The sequence below is a fragment of the Nelumbo nucifera genome, chromosome 3, assembly GCF_055504915.1.
Source record: "Nelumbo nucifera cultivar China Antique chromosome 3, China Antique-T2T, whole genome shotgun sequence".
Lineage (NCBI taxonomy): Eukaryota > Viridiplantae > Streptophyta > Magnoliopsida > Proteales > Nelumbonaceae > Nelumbo > Nelumbo nucifera.
In genome coordinates, this window is record NC_142651.1 from 43,477,115 (window position 1) to 43,494,460 (window position 17,346).

Below are 17,346 nucleotides of genomic sequence, written 5' to 3' on the forward strand. Positions count from 1 at the left end.
GTTAATACACTACTTTTCATTTCTAAGTGTAGAATTGACCAACTTCCCAAAGCCTTGCTGCAGTGTACAAACATTTAGAAAGGTCTTATTAGGTTCAGAAGATGGAAACATCAACTTTCTAATTGTTTGTAGTTCAAAATTTCAGTATTTTTTTTTTTAATGTTTCCAGTAATTTTTGGGTCATTTACTAAAATACACCCTATAATTTCATGTATTTACTAAAACCTACCCTATAGCTTGCATTTTACTAAAATACAATGATGATTTTAACCCTAACTTCCTTTCATACAAATTTAATCAAAAGATAATAAAAATGGAAATGTTGTTCTTGCCCCTGGTAAAACATGGGCAAACTTTCTTACCATATCAACAAAAAGATGAAGAAGAGACATCACAATGAGGTTACAATTCTAATTGATGAAAGCCAACTAATAGCATGTAAACATGGATCACATGAAGGAAAAATCACCATAAATAATGTCTATTCTTCGTCTTAAGCTCAGTATTCATTATTTACATTTTAAATCTATTATTATCAGAGAATATGGAGTTCAGAAAATGGCACCTACCTGAAACGTGAAGCCAATTACATGCACTCATTGTCTTCTCCAAACAGGTTTTGTTGGGGGACAGGGGGGGAGGTCTTTCTAAAAGCTTGAAGTGCTAGGGGTACTTTTGGAATAACAGCCATGGATCCATGCCTTTAAATATTTTCTGCTTTGCTTAGTGGTCACCTGACCATTTCCAGAAGGCAATACGAATTAACAGAAAGTCAACTAAGTAATTTGGTTGCAACATATAGGGGGTCTTTTAGTAAAATGCATAATATAGGGTAGGTTTTCATAAATATGTAAAACTATAGGGTGTTTTTGTAAACGACCCTATTTTTTATCAGTATAATGTTTTCAATAATATATTTCCGTTTTTTTTCCATTGTAAGGTCTAACAACAATCTGGTCCCTTTTTTTGGATGAGTAACAGAAACATTATAAAATAAGAATAAATTATGTACCACTGGTTTGTCTCTTGGTCCAGAACACCCCCTAACCCCTTGAAAATACAACGCTTAACCTCCTCACAAATAGTTCATATTCTCCTATCCCAAATTTATAAATGGTTACAACTTTTCCCAAAACATGCACTCCCTGTTCACCCCTAGTTTATCCAAACCATCAGCTATTACATTTTCTGATCTTCACATCCATCTGTAAGTAACAACTGAATCCCTCACCAGCCAGTTTATCTCCTTGATTTCTTTTCTATATTGCTAGTTTGCCACGTTTCCTTGTTATTGTCAATAAAGCAGGAACCAGATGACCACCACCTTAGAATTCCCTGCAGCTCCAATACCTTTCAAATTCATTTGTCTTGCCAGTCTCAATCCTTGTGGCACTGCTAGCAACTAAGATCTTATTGAATTCCCACAACCAATGGGACCTGGAAACAGTGCCAAAATCAATCCATTCACATCTCTAAAGACCCCTCCCACCCCTGAAGGGCCAGGATTTCCAATGTTGCTCCCATCAAAGTTTAATTTTATAAGATCTCTTAGAGGTGGTTCCCACTGCATTTTGCACACTCTCCCTTTGGATGATGAACCAGAATAAGATCCCACTTTGGACCATCCTGGCTCTTCCCATCCAAACTCTTTGACTTGATCAGGATAGTAACCTCATGCACTCTAGCTCAAGGCGGGATTTCATGAAAGATGCCTCCCTTTGCACTGTGCTGGAGACTTTGGAAAGAAACAGACAACCATATCATCAAAGGCACTAATTACTTGAATCTCAAAAGAGTTCAATCATTGACAACTAAACTTGATTGTAACTAAGAGCATGTTGTTATAGGAAAACAAGGTCCTGCACCCAAAGCCAAACAGACTAGGTGAGGCACAGGCTAGCCAAAACAGACAGTTCAATATATTCAATGTATCTTATATGTTAGTCATTATTCAGGAGACTACATCCATATTGTCCAAAGGAAACATCTTGTTCCAAAAGATTAAGAGATTGGACAATGAGCAGCAGCTAGCCTAGTCCTTGGGGAGGAGTGGTGTAGGTAGAGCTGACTTGTATTGGGGCTCAGCCCTTCTAAACAAGCCTTAAATGTCTTGGTTCTTTTGTCAATCTGCAGCAGAAAAGAAGTTAAACAAGAAAAATAAAGAAAATAAATAGCTAAACAGCATACGCAAGATTCATGTGGGTTGACCTAACCACAATGTCTATACCCACAGGAGGAGGGGCTAATCCACTACAAGAAATCCAAGCAATACAAGACTATTAGAATAGCTTACCTCTCCTTGAACTTTTCAACCCTATCTCAAACCAAGAGAATGCTTATATAAGCCTAATATACAAAAGAGCCTAAAATTAAAATATTGGCTCCATAATTGTCAAAATCTTACAATTTGTGAACCCCAAGGGTTTCAATTCAAATTGTGTCTGAATCCTTTTCTACAAAAATATTATGATAACCGTTTGAATCCTATGATTTAATCCTTGAATCTTACAATTTATACAGTCCATGTGATTTAAATCAATAAAATTGAAACCTAATTCTCTACTTTGTCACCAGAAGAGCAAATCGAACATTACCTGGTTCTTTGACTCAAGGAATCTGCATCCCAAGAATCAATACAAAGACAAGCAACAAATAATACAGGATTTGTATTGTAAAAGCCAGCTGCTGCCACTCCTACTACCATGACTAATTGGACATACTGCTGCTATGGGTCATCAAACTCTCAAGGAACTCTTCTGAATTGTGAATCTAGAATGGAAGAAGAAGAAGAAAAGAGATAAATGGCACAGAGAAAGTTTGCCAAAAAAGATAGTAGGGGCGGCATCCCACTTGGCTTATATATTAGGGTGTTCAAATAAAAGGGGATTATTAGTTATTCGATCACACTTGATTTACTTCCTGAAATAAAAGGAAAGAGAGAGAAGAAGGGAGGAAGAAGAGAGGAAGAGAGAAAGAGAGAAAGAAAGAGAGGGAAAGAGGAAGAGATAGTTCAGCTGGTCTTCAGAAGAGAGAAATCACCCTCCCGCTGACCAGAATTAATGTATATATATATATATATATACAAGTACAAAGACCTTTATGCCCCTCTTTATGTATGGGACACTATTCAGTCTCAGACACAATAGACAAAACAACTTAAAGTAAAACTATGGAATGACTTAAATACCCTGGATTGTCGACTCTAACAGGGTTATTACAAGAATACCCCTGATTACAGCTTAACAGAGGTAAACATATAAACGGGCCCGCTAACAGCCCACTTACAGTCCAATAACAGGTCCAATAGCATTCCTAACAACACTCCCCCTCAAGTTGGGCTGTATATATCTATCATTCCAAACTAGGTAAAGATATCCATATGTCGGGTACCTGAAACACCATTAGTGAAGATGTCACCCAACTGATGCATAGGATTTACATAAGGGATACATACTTCACCAGATTCAAGCTTCTCACAGATGAAATGCTTGTCAACTTCAATATGTTTTATTCTTTCATGCATCACAGGATTGTTGGTATATTGATTGTTGCCAGGTTGTCACAGTACAATGACATTGAGCTATGAATTTCAACTCCCAACTCCTTCAACATATTCTTTAACCACAAAATTTCTGCAACTCCATGTGCCATGGCCCTATATTTTGCTTCCACACTTGACCTAGCAACCATTGTTTGTTTCTTGCTTCCCTAGGTTACCAAATTTCCTCCAACGAATGTGCAATAACATGTAGTAAATCTCCTATCATCAACTGATCCAACCCAATCTACATCTGTGAAGACTTCTACTTTCAAGTGGCCATGCTTGGAAAAGAGGATACCTTTACTAGGAAACCTTTTTAAGTACTTCAGAACATGCTCTACAGCAGCAAGATGAGTAGTCCTAGGGACATGCATATACTGGCTCAACACCCCAATAGCATAAGCAATGTCGGGTCTAGACATGGACAAGTGCAACAATCTCCAAATAAGCCTCTAGAACTGCCTTACATTAAGAGAGAGGTTCACCACCTTCTTTACCAGTTTGTGATTACTATCAATTGGTGTACCTACATGCTTGACTCTAAGCTTACTAATGTCTGCAAAAGATCTAGGATGTACTTCCTCTAAGAAATGAAGATGCCTTTGCCTGATCTCGCAACTTCGGCCCCCGTTTGGTATTGTTCCATGGGAACTTTTCTCACGTTCTGGATGTTCCCATAGAACAAAAACACATTTGCTAGTGTTTTTTAATTTCAATTTCACTCACCTAGACAGAAAGAGACATTAGGCACAAAAGCCCTGATCTCCTTTCTTCCTCTACCACCGCACAGACTAGAGAGATCGACTCCAACAAACATCTCTCACCATCTCCAACATTAAATAGTCTCATGCTCTTTTTTCCCACATTTTTCTGGACAATATCTTCAAATTTTTAGCACAAATACATAAGAAAGAATAATCTTATAAGGTACGAGATTTATTCTGTTTTCAGATTCTTTCTTTTTTTGGTTGTCATTGAAGACATCAGCTTCCAATCGCTTTCCTTATTCCCTCTGAGAAATATATGTTGGATTTGATTGCAACTGGTGAGAACTGAGAATAGTTCTCATCTTTTACTGCAATTTGATTTCTGTACCAATCAAATGGTTTTCATGCAAACCCTGTTAATATCATTATGCAGAAATTTGATCTTTTATTTAAACGATGTAATAATACCATGTAATCTGGATTTCTTCAATCTGGTTTTTCTTCAACATATATTTAACTTGCCTTCTTGTCAACCTCAACGTTATCCTTTTAAACTTGATATACTAAAGTTTGGGCTTTTCTTGATAGTTGATTGTCTATTTGCTTGCTTGTGGGTAATATTGGATTTTAAAAATGAAGTAGCGGTATGATTCTGTTGCCATCGTCAATACTCAATAGAGATATTCCTGCGTGCTATTTCATAGCTTGCTATCCGTAGAAATCTGCTGAATTAAAAAATATGAAAGAAAAGAGTGTTTTCTTGAAGAGAGAAGGAAGAGAGAAGAAGAAGAGATCTTGAAAAGAAAGAGAGTGATGATCTGGCCGCCCCCTTCACCTAATATTTATATTAAAAATATAAGAGTACAAAGACTACTATGCCCTTATAGGGCGGCAAAACATTAAAAGGCACATAAAAGACTCAAATAGATAATAAAATTTGGACTCACATAACTGCTGTGGTCCCCACTTCCTATTTAACAATTAACATAAAACAACTACTCTTAAAATAACACAAAGCTGACTAATCTTCAACACTCCCTCTCAAGTTGGGAGTAAATGTCACACATTCCCAACTTGCATAGACCATGTTCAAGCTTGTTCTTTGCAACCCCTTTAGTGAGGACATCAGCCAACTGCAACTCTGAAAAGACATAAGGCAAAGAAACTTCTGCGGTTGTTACCTTTCTCTTATGAAGTGTCTATCTACTTCGATGTGTTCTGTTATGCTGAATTGGATTGTGGGTAATATTGATTGCAGCCTGATTGTCACAGTATAGCATCATAGGTTCCTCTATTTTTACCCCAATCTCGCTCAATAAGGATCTAACCCAAAGTAGTTCTAAGACACCATTAGCCGTGGATCTATACTCAGCCTCTGCACTTGACCTAGCCATAACTGCTTGTTTTTTGCTCTTCCATGAGATCAAGTTTCCACCTACAAAGGTACATACTCCTGATGTAGATCTCCTGTCATCTAAACAACCTGCCCAGTCTGCATCTGTATAGGATTCCAGTTCTAGATTTTCATGATTTGAGAAAAGGACACCTCTGTCGGGGTGCTTCTTCAAGTATGCAAGTATTCTCTCAATAGCTTCCCAATGCTGAACCCGAGGTGCATGCATGTACTGACTCACAACACTGACGACATAGGAAATATGTGGTTGTGCCATACACAAACATAACAGTCAGGTCACCATTCTTTGATATCTCCCCACATTTTTTACCAACTCACCATCTACAACATTAATTCTATGATTTGGATCAATAGGAGTGTCGGCTGGTTTGGTTCCTAGCTTCCCAGTCTCCCGCAGTAGGTCAAGTACATACTTTCTCTGAGAAATGAAGATCCCCTGCTTGGATCTTGCAACCTCAATTCCCAGGAAGTATTTGAACTCACCAAGATCTTTGATCTCAAATTCTTGTTGCAATAATTTTTTGAGAGCATCAATCTCCTTTAGATAATTTCCTATAACCACTATATCATCAACATACACAATTAGAATTGACACAAGAGCATCTCTCCTCTTCACAAAGGGGGTGTGATCAGACTGGGTTTATGTGTACCCAAAATGGGTAAGTGCCCCTCTGAACCTGTCAAACCAAGCCCTAGGAGATTGTTTCAAGCCATACAATGATTTTTTGAGATTACATACCTTTCCTTTACCAACATTTTCATAAAAACCTGCTGGAATGTCCATATATACCTCCTCCTGCAAATCACCATTGAGGAATGCATTTTTAACATCAAGCAGAAACAGGGGCCATGAATAGGTGGCTACTAGAGACAAGAGGATACAGACTGAACTCATCTTAGCCACCGATGCAAAGGTTTCCAAATAATCAATGCCATATGTTTGAGTATACCCTTTTGCAACCAACCTGGCCTTGTACCTCTCTATCCTGCCATCGGCCCTATACTTCACAGTGAACACCCATCTACATCCGACTGTCTCCTTATTTGGAGGAAGATCAACTATTTCCCAAGTTTGGTTTTTAACCAAGGCTTCCATCTCTTCTTGCATGGCTGTTTTCCACTCAGGTTTGGAGAGAGCCTCAGTAACATTCCTGGGTATAGACATAGAATCCAGGGAAGAAAGGAAAACTCGGTAAAAGGGTGATAAGGCACTATAGGAGAGATAGTGTGAAATGCAATGGGTTATACACTTTCTCTTCCCTTTGCGAAGTGCAATGGGAAGATCAAGGTCAGTGGGATCAGCTGCAACAATAGTGCTAGGTACAGAAACATTATCATTAGAAAAAATAACAGGCTCAGGCTCAAGGGGAATACTTGGAACTATATCTACTGAATTTGGAGCCTCGAAAGGACTGATGGAGAGTGGTGCGGGTTGAGCATGTGTGGAGTCAACCATCATCCATCGGCGCTGATATCTCTGTGAGGTTGCCTGTAGTGGCTCAGGTAATGGAATTGATGGAAGTGCTGATGGTAAAACTAGGGGCACAAAGGAAACAGGAAGAGAAACAAACTGTGAGTTCTCCTCCCCAAGACTCTCCCCTTGAGGAGAACCACTCGAGAAAAAGGTGGATCCAAAAAAGGTAACATCCATAGTGACAAATTTGCTCCTTAACACAAGATTATAACAACAATACCCCTTCTGGTTTTGAGCATACCTAAGGAAAACACATTTCTTGGCCTTAGGATCCAATTTCTTGCAATAGAGGCCAAGAATGTGAACAAAAGAAACACAACCAAAAACCCTTAGAGGTATTTGAAACATCTCCCCATCTGGAAAGAGAAGGCTGAATGGTACCTTAAACCCCAAAGTTCATGAAGGAACACGGTTAATTAAGTGTACGATTGTAAGAACTGCATCTCCCCAGAAGTGGATAGGAACTGAAGCACACACCATAAGACTTCTTGCCACCTCCACAATGTGTATTTTTTCTCTCTGTTACTCCATTTTGTTGCAGTGTATATGTGCAACTGCTTTGATGAATTATACCATGCTCCAAAAAATATGTGGTCAAATCTTTCTCAAAATACTCTCTAGCATTATCTGATCTGAAGGCCTTAGTTCTCACTCCAAATTGTGTGAGAACCATCTAGTGGAACTGTCATACCAAGTTAGGAACCTCATCATGGGATCTCATCAAATATGTCCAAGAATACCGTGTATAATCATCCACAAACAAGAGGAAATAACGGTAGCCACCCATGGAAGGAATATGATATGGTTCCCATACATCAGTGTGAACAACATTAAAAGCAAAAACACTTCTTTTATTACTTGGTTTAAAAGAATGTCTACAATGTTTTCCAAACTGATAACTTTCACACTCTAAGGTAGATAATCAGACAAACTCAAACAACTTTGGAAAAAGAAATTTTAATGAACAAAAAGAAAGATGCCCCAACCGATTATGCCAGAGCATAATTTAACTCACTGACTCTGATCCACTACTACTGTTGTTGCTAACACGGTGGCTCTGATGTCTCAGAATCTCATCCAGAAGGTAGACTCCATTCACCTCACGACCACTCCCAATCATCTTCTTTGACTCCTGATCTTGCAAAACACAATTACCTAGAAGGAAGGTCACTAAACAATTCAAATTTTTTTGTCAAAGAACTAACAGAAAGTAGGTTGGTATGAAGTCTAGGGACATGTAAGATAGAAGATAAAGTAATGTCATTGGTCACTCTAGTTGTCCCCTTCCCGGCAATGGGAATATGTGAATCATCTGCTTATTAGCACAACTAATAAGAACTAAAAAGGGTAGGTACACTAGTCATGTGCTCAGATGCTCCTAAGTCTATAATCCAGGGAGGTCCCTCCTTACCTGAAGTGGATGCAAAGTTTGCAGTTGCATATGAACTACCTGTATGAGTAAAAGAGGTGGTGTAGTTGGCTCTTGCACTCTGTTGTCCATCTAAAAGGCTAGAATTAGTTGTATTTTTCTTACTCATAAGCTGTCCAAACCTCTCCAATTTTGTTCTGACTGCTGCTACTACAATGGATTCCCAATCAGTTTGGGAAAGAGGGGTTGAAGAGTCTCCTGTAGTGGCCACATTTGCATTTCCCTTCTTGTTCTTGATTCGAGTAGGCATAAGATGTGGATGGAGCTTCCAACAAGTGTCTCTGACTCTCTGGTATGCTTAGGCTTCTTACAATAATCACACACCAAGTCCTTCTTATCCTCCCTCCTAGTCTCACTGCTCCCCCTGTCTCCATTCGGCTTGGGTTTGGTTGTACTAACCATAGCCGACTGGTCAATCCCAGGCTGTCTCAGCATGACATTCCTCCTACTCTCCTCTCTAGAAAAGGCATAGGCTTGAGAGAGTGTCACACTCTCCCTAGAAAGAATATGCTGCCTAGCAATGTCGAATTCAGGGTTTAGCCCTGCCAAGAACTCAAAAACCCTATTTTTCTCTACCAGTTTCTAATAGGTTGTTGCATCATTTACACTTTCCCACACCACAGTTTCTAAGTGATCTATCTCCTGCCAAAGGGTTTTCAGCATGGAGAAATACATGGCAAGGGGTTTATCTCCCTGTTTTATACTAATCACCTGATTCCTTAACTGATAGGCTCTGGTTACATTCTGCTTCTGAGAATAGGTGTCAGCCACTCCATCCCAAATCTCCTTTGCAGTATTAGCCCATAGAAAATTTTTGTCAATGTGAGGAAACATAGAATTACGCAGCCAGGACATCACCATGTAATTCTCCTGTACCCGTCGAGAAGAATCTATATCAGGTTTTTTGTCCTCCCCAGTGATGTACCCTAATTTTCCACGGGCACCAATGGTCATCTTGGCTGATTGTGCCCATTCTAAATAGTTTGTACCATCAAGTTTTACTGTAGTAATGATTCCAAACCCAAAAATATCACTACTACCTCCAACGCCCAGTCTCATGGTACCGGTGTTTTCCAGTTTGGTACTCCAACTCTCCATCTTACTTCAAACAGTTCAATAGTAAGAAAGAAATAGGTTGAGAGCCTCCAAGAACAATTTAAACTCACACACACAAAAATAAACCCTTCTGGAATAAGAAAAACCTATTCGGAGAGAAATCTCTCCCCTCCCAACGTCTCCCAACAGAGAGAAGAGTGAATTGACCACTCCAGGAGGCCCAGAAAACTCCAGAAACCTAATTGCCCCTATAGAAAAATAAAAGAAACCCAACGATACCTGAGCGCCCAAGATCAAATAAAAAAAAAACCAGGAGTCCAGCTTTTTTAGGACTCTTCCCCGCACTCTAGTTCTTCCTAATTTTGATGCTAAAACGAAGATCACCTTCCTGATGAGTGATGACTAGATCCCACCAAAAAATCCAATAACTAGGCAATCTATAGTGGATCGATCAGCCCTTTATTACTTCATGCAGTCGGCTGATCTAGGGCTGCATGAGAAAGCTTCAAGAACCCTAGCCGATGCTCTGATACCAAGTAGAAATCTGCTGAATTAAAAAATATGAAAGAAAAGAGTGTTTTCTTGAAGAGAGAAGGAAGAGAGAAGAAGAGAAGAAGAAGAGATCTTGAAAAGAAAGAGAGCGATGATCTGGCCGCCTCCTTCACTTAATATTTATATTAAAAATATAAGAGTACAAAGACTACTATGCCCTTATAGGGCAGCAAAACATTAAAAGGCACATAAAAGACTCAAATATATAATAAAATTTGGACTCACATAACTGCTGTGGTCCCCACTTCCTATTTAACAATTAACATAAAACAACTACTCTTAAAATAACACAGAACTGACTAATCTTCAACACTATCTATATGAATAATTAATCTCAAGAATTAATACGGTTATCCAAACACCGCTTCTATTTCTATAAAAAGAAATGTGTTCCTCATAAACAAGTTGCCAAACAGATTAGAGGACTCAACCCGTAGTTGATAAATATGAGCATAGTGTCTTTGCGGTTTCATCCCACATAAATTTTTTCCTCTGACTGGGGTGAATAGAAGTTAGAAGCTAAGACATGACCAAATAATTTTCTTGAATCCACTTATCATAGGCTGCACCAGCCTCTTTGGGTGACAAATATCCAAGCTTTCCTCTGAACCCAACATACAATTTAACAATTTTGGACCACCCCAAATAGTTCAGTCCATCAAGGACTATAATAGCAATAGGGAAACCCCAATTTTCAGCTCCTTGACTGACCATATTCTGACCTCCAGTGACTTCAGATATGGCTGAACCATCAGTTGACATTGTTCACACACAATAAATATAACAGCCTACAAGCAACTTGTACCAGGAAGAGAGAGCACTAACAACCAAAGAAAACAGGTTTGTTTTCCAATTTACAGTCCATTGTAATCAGCAAGAATGCTCCAAACTTCTTTCACAATAAGTAGGTAACACATAGATCACTTTTGAACACCTCCAAGCCAGAAACAAGAGGGAAAAAACTTTCAGCTGAACACCACAGGTGAAACACTGCAACAGTCTTGAACTTCCAAGTAAAGCAAAGAGCATCCAACACAAAAAAAAAAAAACACACTACAGCTGACTAAGAAACATGGACATGAAATAAGAGATCCAAGAAACAAGGCTTACCACTCAGCCAACTGGACCTCAGACCACACAACTATGAAAAACACAGAGAGACACCTCTCCTCACACTCAAACCTCCATCACAGGATACAAGGGAGACACCCAAACAATGACCCTTTTGGTCCCCCACGACCAAAAAGGGGAAACAAATAGTAAAGAAGCCGTTACCCGATCAGTTTCTTCTCAAATCTGAAGGCTACAATCCTTCCCAGAGAAAACTGAGAGAAAAAAGAAGAAGAAAGTTCCACTCGAGCACCGATCTACTGTCAAATCTGCTCTGATACCATCTGGAATGGAAGAAGAAGAATAGAGAGAAATAGAGCAGAGAAGAGAGCTTGCCAAAAAAGATAGTAGAGGTGGTGCCCCACTTGGCTTATATATTAGGATGTTCAAATAAAAGGGGATATTACAAGAATACCCCTGATTACATCTAAACAGGCCCACTTACAACCCAATAACAGGTCTAATAGCATTCCTAACAACAGTGAGGTTACTCTGAATCAAGAATGCAGCATGGAAAAGTGCATACATAATATGAAGAGTAATGGAACAGTTGTCAACAATGATGAGTTGGTCCACAATCATGCACTCCATTTTTGCCCATGTTACTGATTTTGCAAAGTAGACAAATTGTGGCCAATGAGTACTGCAAGTCAAGGTTCAAAGTATCGATACGATACGCCCCGTATCGGGCGTATCGTATCGTATCTTTTGGTCTCGATAGACCTATTTACAGGTGTTTCGGGACCCTGGTTTATTTCAGTAAAAAAACCATTAAAAAGTATCTTTAAAAATCAAATTTTGAAAAAAAAAAACTAAAAAAAACCCATTGAGCATGTATTTTTAAGTACCGATACGCCCCTGCCAATACACGGACGTATCAATACTTTGAACCATGCTGCAAGTGCATCAAGGTTTCTTCTGGCATAACTAGTACTTTCTCCCTTTGAGGAATAAGATTGAGTGCATCTGGTCTCTTTCAGATGGCTTAATCATCTGATTTTTTTTTTATGATATCTGTCTTTCTTTAGACAAACTGGATAGTGAGACAAAAGAGTTGGTTTGTACTCATGAACATTATATAGATGAAAAAGAAACAGGAAATTTTCCTTTTCTTTTGTTGGGCATGGTTGTTATCAAGCTCACTGTGCAGCTTTTGTGGTCATCATATGGCTAAAACTCTGGTTTCTGATATACCTAAAAGGTTTTCTTCTATTTTTGAATTTGACATGTCTGGTCTTTCTGTTGGCCGAGACCTTCTAGTTTATTTGTAGCTGCAGGCTCTGGTTTTATTGTTTTGTTTTTCTGTTAGTTCTGTCTATGTATTGGGTATTTTTAAATAGATATTTATAGTTAAGTTTCCTTGGATATGGTTTGTGCCCTTTTCTTTCTGTTTACGGGATTTATAGTTAAGTTTCATACATTTATCCCCATCAAAATGCAGGCAAATTGTATTCTCATTTGTTTATACATGGATACTCACATTCACAGGTCTGGTTAGAGACTTGGGGAAACTCCAATATTGTTTTGGGTAATTTGAATGAAATATATTTTTGTTACAAACTGATCAAATTTGAAAAATGATGAAGGATTAAAGAGTCATTTCACTGATATGTATATTATATATACAAATATGTTTTATTTTATTTTTTATTAAATATTTTATATAAAACTTTAATATATATTATATTATATTATATTATATTTATTCACAAGGTGACACATGACTCAACTATAGTAGGAGAGAATAACTTGTTCTCTAGATTTGTACACTCAATAGTAAGTGTCGTCCCATGTCTCACACTGCCAAGGAGTTAGAATGAAAGCACATGCCTTCATCTATATAAGGATAGACAACCATGTTCTGAAGTGCAGACTCTATTTTTTGTATTATAGGTCCAAAGCCAAGCCAAGCCAAGCCAAGCCTAGCTTGGGCCCATGCAATATTTTTTCATGTACATCATATAATATAAAATTTTTATAAATAATTAAATTTTCATTATTTGATGTCATAAGCCCAAAGCCCAGCCCAACCCAGCCCTACTTGAGTCAGGCTTATATATTAGGCCTAGGGTCTGGTCTAAGCCAAACCTAGCCCTGGACTATAACTCTTATCATAAGTGCTAAGCATGGCCTGGCCAATGATGACCCCTAGCTATAGGCAAGTGTAAGTCATTAGGGGCATACTTAACAATTGGAACTATTGGTGTTGAGCTTCTTGGTGGAGTAATAATGCCTGCCTGCTAAGAGGAGAGTAATTGATAGCTTAAGTAGCAACTCCATAGAAGAAATAGGAGCATACCAAGAAGAACAAGCAAAGTAGACATAAACTAATTTGTAGGACTAGAGTTCACATAAAAAACGCAAGTAGACAATAACATCAACAAAAATAAAATGACAATAAAGGATAGGATCATAGCATCTATACCCTTTCCGAGTGTGAGAATATACCAGAAAACATATTTTGTTGCCTTTGAGCCTGTTGAGAATGTAAGGGCATTTTTGTCCTTTTATATGTTTTTGTATTAGGGCTCCTAGTCATGGGCTTTTTTGCAATTTATTCATTATGTTTAAATGAAAATCTTCTGGGTGTGAACAGTGACAAACCTAATTCTCTTGATAAAACTAATTTGGTATCAAAGCACCTTATGATCAAGGAAATTATCTGCTGCTGGTCAGGACTCAGACAGATTGTTGACGTCAGCCCTATGTGTTTTTGGTGCACATTGATGCGCCTTGATTTTAGAGGAATTTTGGTGTAGGTCTCATTGTAGGTTGAAGCTGTTTGAGATTTTTTTTTTGGATTTTCTAGATGCAAATTGGTGAAAATTCTAGATTTGGAGTTTAGGGCTTGTATACTTGTATGTGTTAGAATGTTAGAGTGATGTTCGGCTGATAAGAGTTCTTATTAGCCCATTCTTATGTTTAACTTATCTTGTAACTGGGCTTGTGTTAATGGGCCTAATCCTGTTTAATGATTTAAGTCATCTGGGTGTCCCATCACTAATCAGGGGCATCCCAGTAATTTCTTGTACCTTGTACTATATTCATCTATAAATAAAGAACTGGTCGACTGGCTAGTACTGTTCGACATTCTCTTCTTTTCTGTCATTCTCTTTTCTTCCTTGCTACTTTGAGTATAGCTCTTCAGATTACATGGTATCAGAGCATTAGCTCCTTCCTGGTTTCAGCAGGCGCACTCTCTTCTCTTGCTGTCTTTTCATCTTCTCTCTTCCTTTTCTGGGTTGCTGCAGTGAAGACCTAGGAGTGTAAGAGAGTAAAGCAAGTTCGAACCTAGGGTTTCTCTTGGTTGTAGGACTCAAGGGAAGTAAGACCCAGAAGTAGATGTCCCACTAGATTATCTCCAGCAAATAGTAGCTATTGGGCTACTAAGAGAGGTCTGTATAGGACAGACCTAGTTGAGGACTGATTTCAGCAGTCCTAGCACTAGCCGAAAGAGGGAGAGCTTCCTCTACAGTTGCAGCTTCGTGCTCCAGCAAGACCTGCGCAGAACAAGTGGTAAAGACTTAGCCTTCTCTACAGTTGCAGCTTCGTGCCCCAGCAAGACTTGGGCAGAACTGTGGTAACTTCAGTTACAGATTCTCTTCAGGTCGGTTATCAGTCCTACTTTGTGAACTTCAGTTACTGCACTGCACAGTTACTTCAGGTTGCACAACAAGCCCTAACGGAAGTAACTTCAGTTACTAGCACTGTGAACTAGTTCAGTTACAGCCCTGTACTTGCTACTTCGGCCAGTCCTAAACAGCACTGCACAGTACCCGAACTGTGAACACTTCTACCAGCACGGTGAACACTGTGACCACTTCGGCCAGTCCTAAACAGAATCACCTACAGCACTGTGAACAACTCTTGGACTGAAGTCAAGATGTCCTCACTATCCAGTGAAGTTTCCTCTAGAGATAACAGACCTGTTACAAGGTCCTCAAACCTGGAAAACCCTAATCTGCACAGCTTGCAGATTACAAGTGTGCTGCTAGATGAGTATAACTTCAGAGAGTGGTCTGTCTCAGCAATGCTGTTCATTACCTCTCGTGACCTCACAGGCTATTTGGATGGAGACAAGAAACAACCAGAAATTGGCAGTCTTGAATACACCGTGTGGCGTAAGGAAAATGCCACAGTCATGTCTTGGTTGCTGGCCTCTATGACTCCTAGGGTGGCCAGAACTGTTCATCACTTCCCCACAGCTGCTAAAATTTGGGAGAAAGTATCTAAGACATATGGTCAGAAAAAGAACAATGCTAGAATCTACAGGCTGAACCAAGACATTGCAGCCCTAAGGCAAGGAGACATGTCCGTGGCAACCTACTTTGCAACACTGGAAGGCCTCTGGGAAGAGCTTGACCACCATTTGATTTTGGATTGGGAAAATGCTAATGATAAGGAGAGGCATGATAAGCAGATTGAGGAGGGCAGAGCCTTCAAGTTTCTGGCGGGTCTTGACCCTGTATATGAAGGTATAAGGTCACAGATTCTAGGGAGAGATGAATTACCTGAGCTTCACCATGTCTACTACCTGGTGAGGAATGAAGAAGTAAGGAGAAAGGAGATGCAAGTTGACTCCCAGACACAGTCAACAGAACAACCTGGAGAACATTCAGCCTTAGTCTCCACTAAGGGAAATAGATTTTCAGACAAGAAGTCCCTCAAGTGTACACATTGTGGTGGTGAGAAACACACAAAGGAGAAATGTTGGGTCCTGTACCCTCATCTGAAGCCAGCTGCTCTGAGAAAGGACAAAAGGCAACAGAAGGGCCACACAGCAAGTGGGAATCTTGCCACCAACAACAGTAGTGACAACTCACAGAGTATTCAGACAGTGTCATCTTCCACTGCAAGGTAGGCTGCCGACTCCTCTGGACCAAGTACTTTGGGCTTCACAGCTAGTGAGGTAGAGGTTCTCAGTCGGGCATTAGCCCGTCTGAAGAACAATTCTTTAGCTTCCACCTCTCTTGCCAAATCAGGTACAGCCTCTGCATTTAGTGCATCTAGTTCCATTAATTCTACCTCTTGGGTGATTGATTCCGGAGCCACTGACCATATGACACATATGTCCTCCTTATTCTCCACATATCATTTGTTGTCTGGCCAGGATAAGATGAGAGTAGCTGATGGGTCCCTCTCCATCATCTCTGGAAAGGGGGTGGTTGACCTAAGCAAGGATCTCTCTCTTAAATCAGTCCTACATGTTCCTAGTCTTACCTCAAATCTGTTGTCTATTTCAAAGCTTACAAAAAACTTGAACTGCAGTATAACTTTCTTTCCTTCTCATTGTGTCTTCCAGGACAGATTGACGAGGAGAACGATTGGGAGTGGTCATGAGTATGGGGGCCTCTACTACTTTGATGAAGATGTCAGCTCAGCCATGCAAGCTTCTACTACTAGTCCGGAGAGTGTGGAGTCAATAGCTAGGCTGCACTTGTGGCATGCTAGGCTAGGTCATTTGTCCTTTTCTTCCTTAGCAATGTTGTTTCCCGAATTATGTAAGGGCATTTCGAGTCAGAGTTTAATTTGTGATGTGTGTCAAATGTCAAAACAATGTAGATCAATGTATCCAATTTCTAGTAATGAAATTCAAGCCCCTTTTGACTTGGTTCATTCTGATGTTTGGGGTCCTTCACCCATTGTTTCCATTGATGGCTTCCGTTACTTCATCAGTTTTATTGACCATTATTCTCGGTGCACTTGGATTTATTTGTTGAAAGGACGTGAAGAAGTTCCCCGGATAACTATGATGTTTTGCAAGATGGTTGAAACACAATTTGATAAAAAGATCAAGCAATTCCGTTCAGACAATGCAGCTGAATACTTTGAAAGATCCCTGAACTCATTCATGGAAGATGCAGGCATGTTACATCAATCATCGTGTGCTTACACCCCTTAGCAAAATGGGGTCGTTGAGCGCAAGAACAGACATCTATTGGAGATAGCTCGAGCCCTTCTTTTCCAGCACAATGTGCCCAAGCAATATTGGTCTCAAGCTGTTCTCACTGCATCATACCTGATAAATCGGATGCCATCTAAAGTACTGGGTATGAAGACCCC

The 17,346-nt window shown here is 39.5% G+C and overlaps 1 protein-coding gene across 3 annotated transcripts in view; it reads right to left on the bottom strand.

Annotated features, from left to right (window-relative positions):
* LOC104612898 (protein ENHANCED DISEASE RESISTANCE 2) overlaps positions 1–17,346 on the bottom strand; it is a 58,411-nt gene that overhangs the window by 16,549 nt on the left and 24,516 nt on the right. The window lies entirely within an intron of this gene.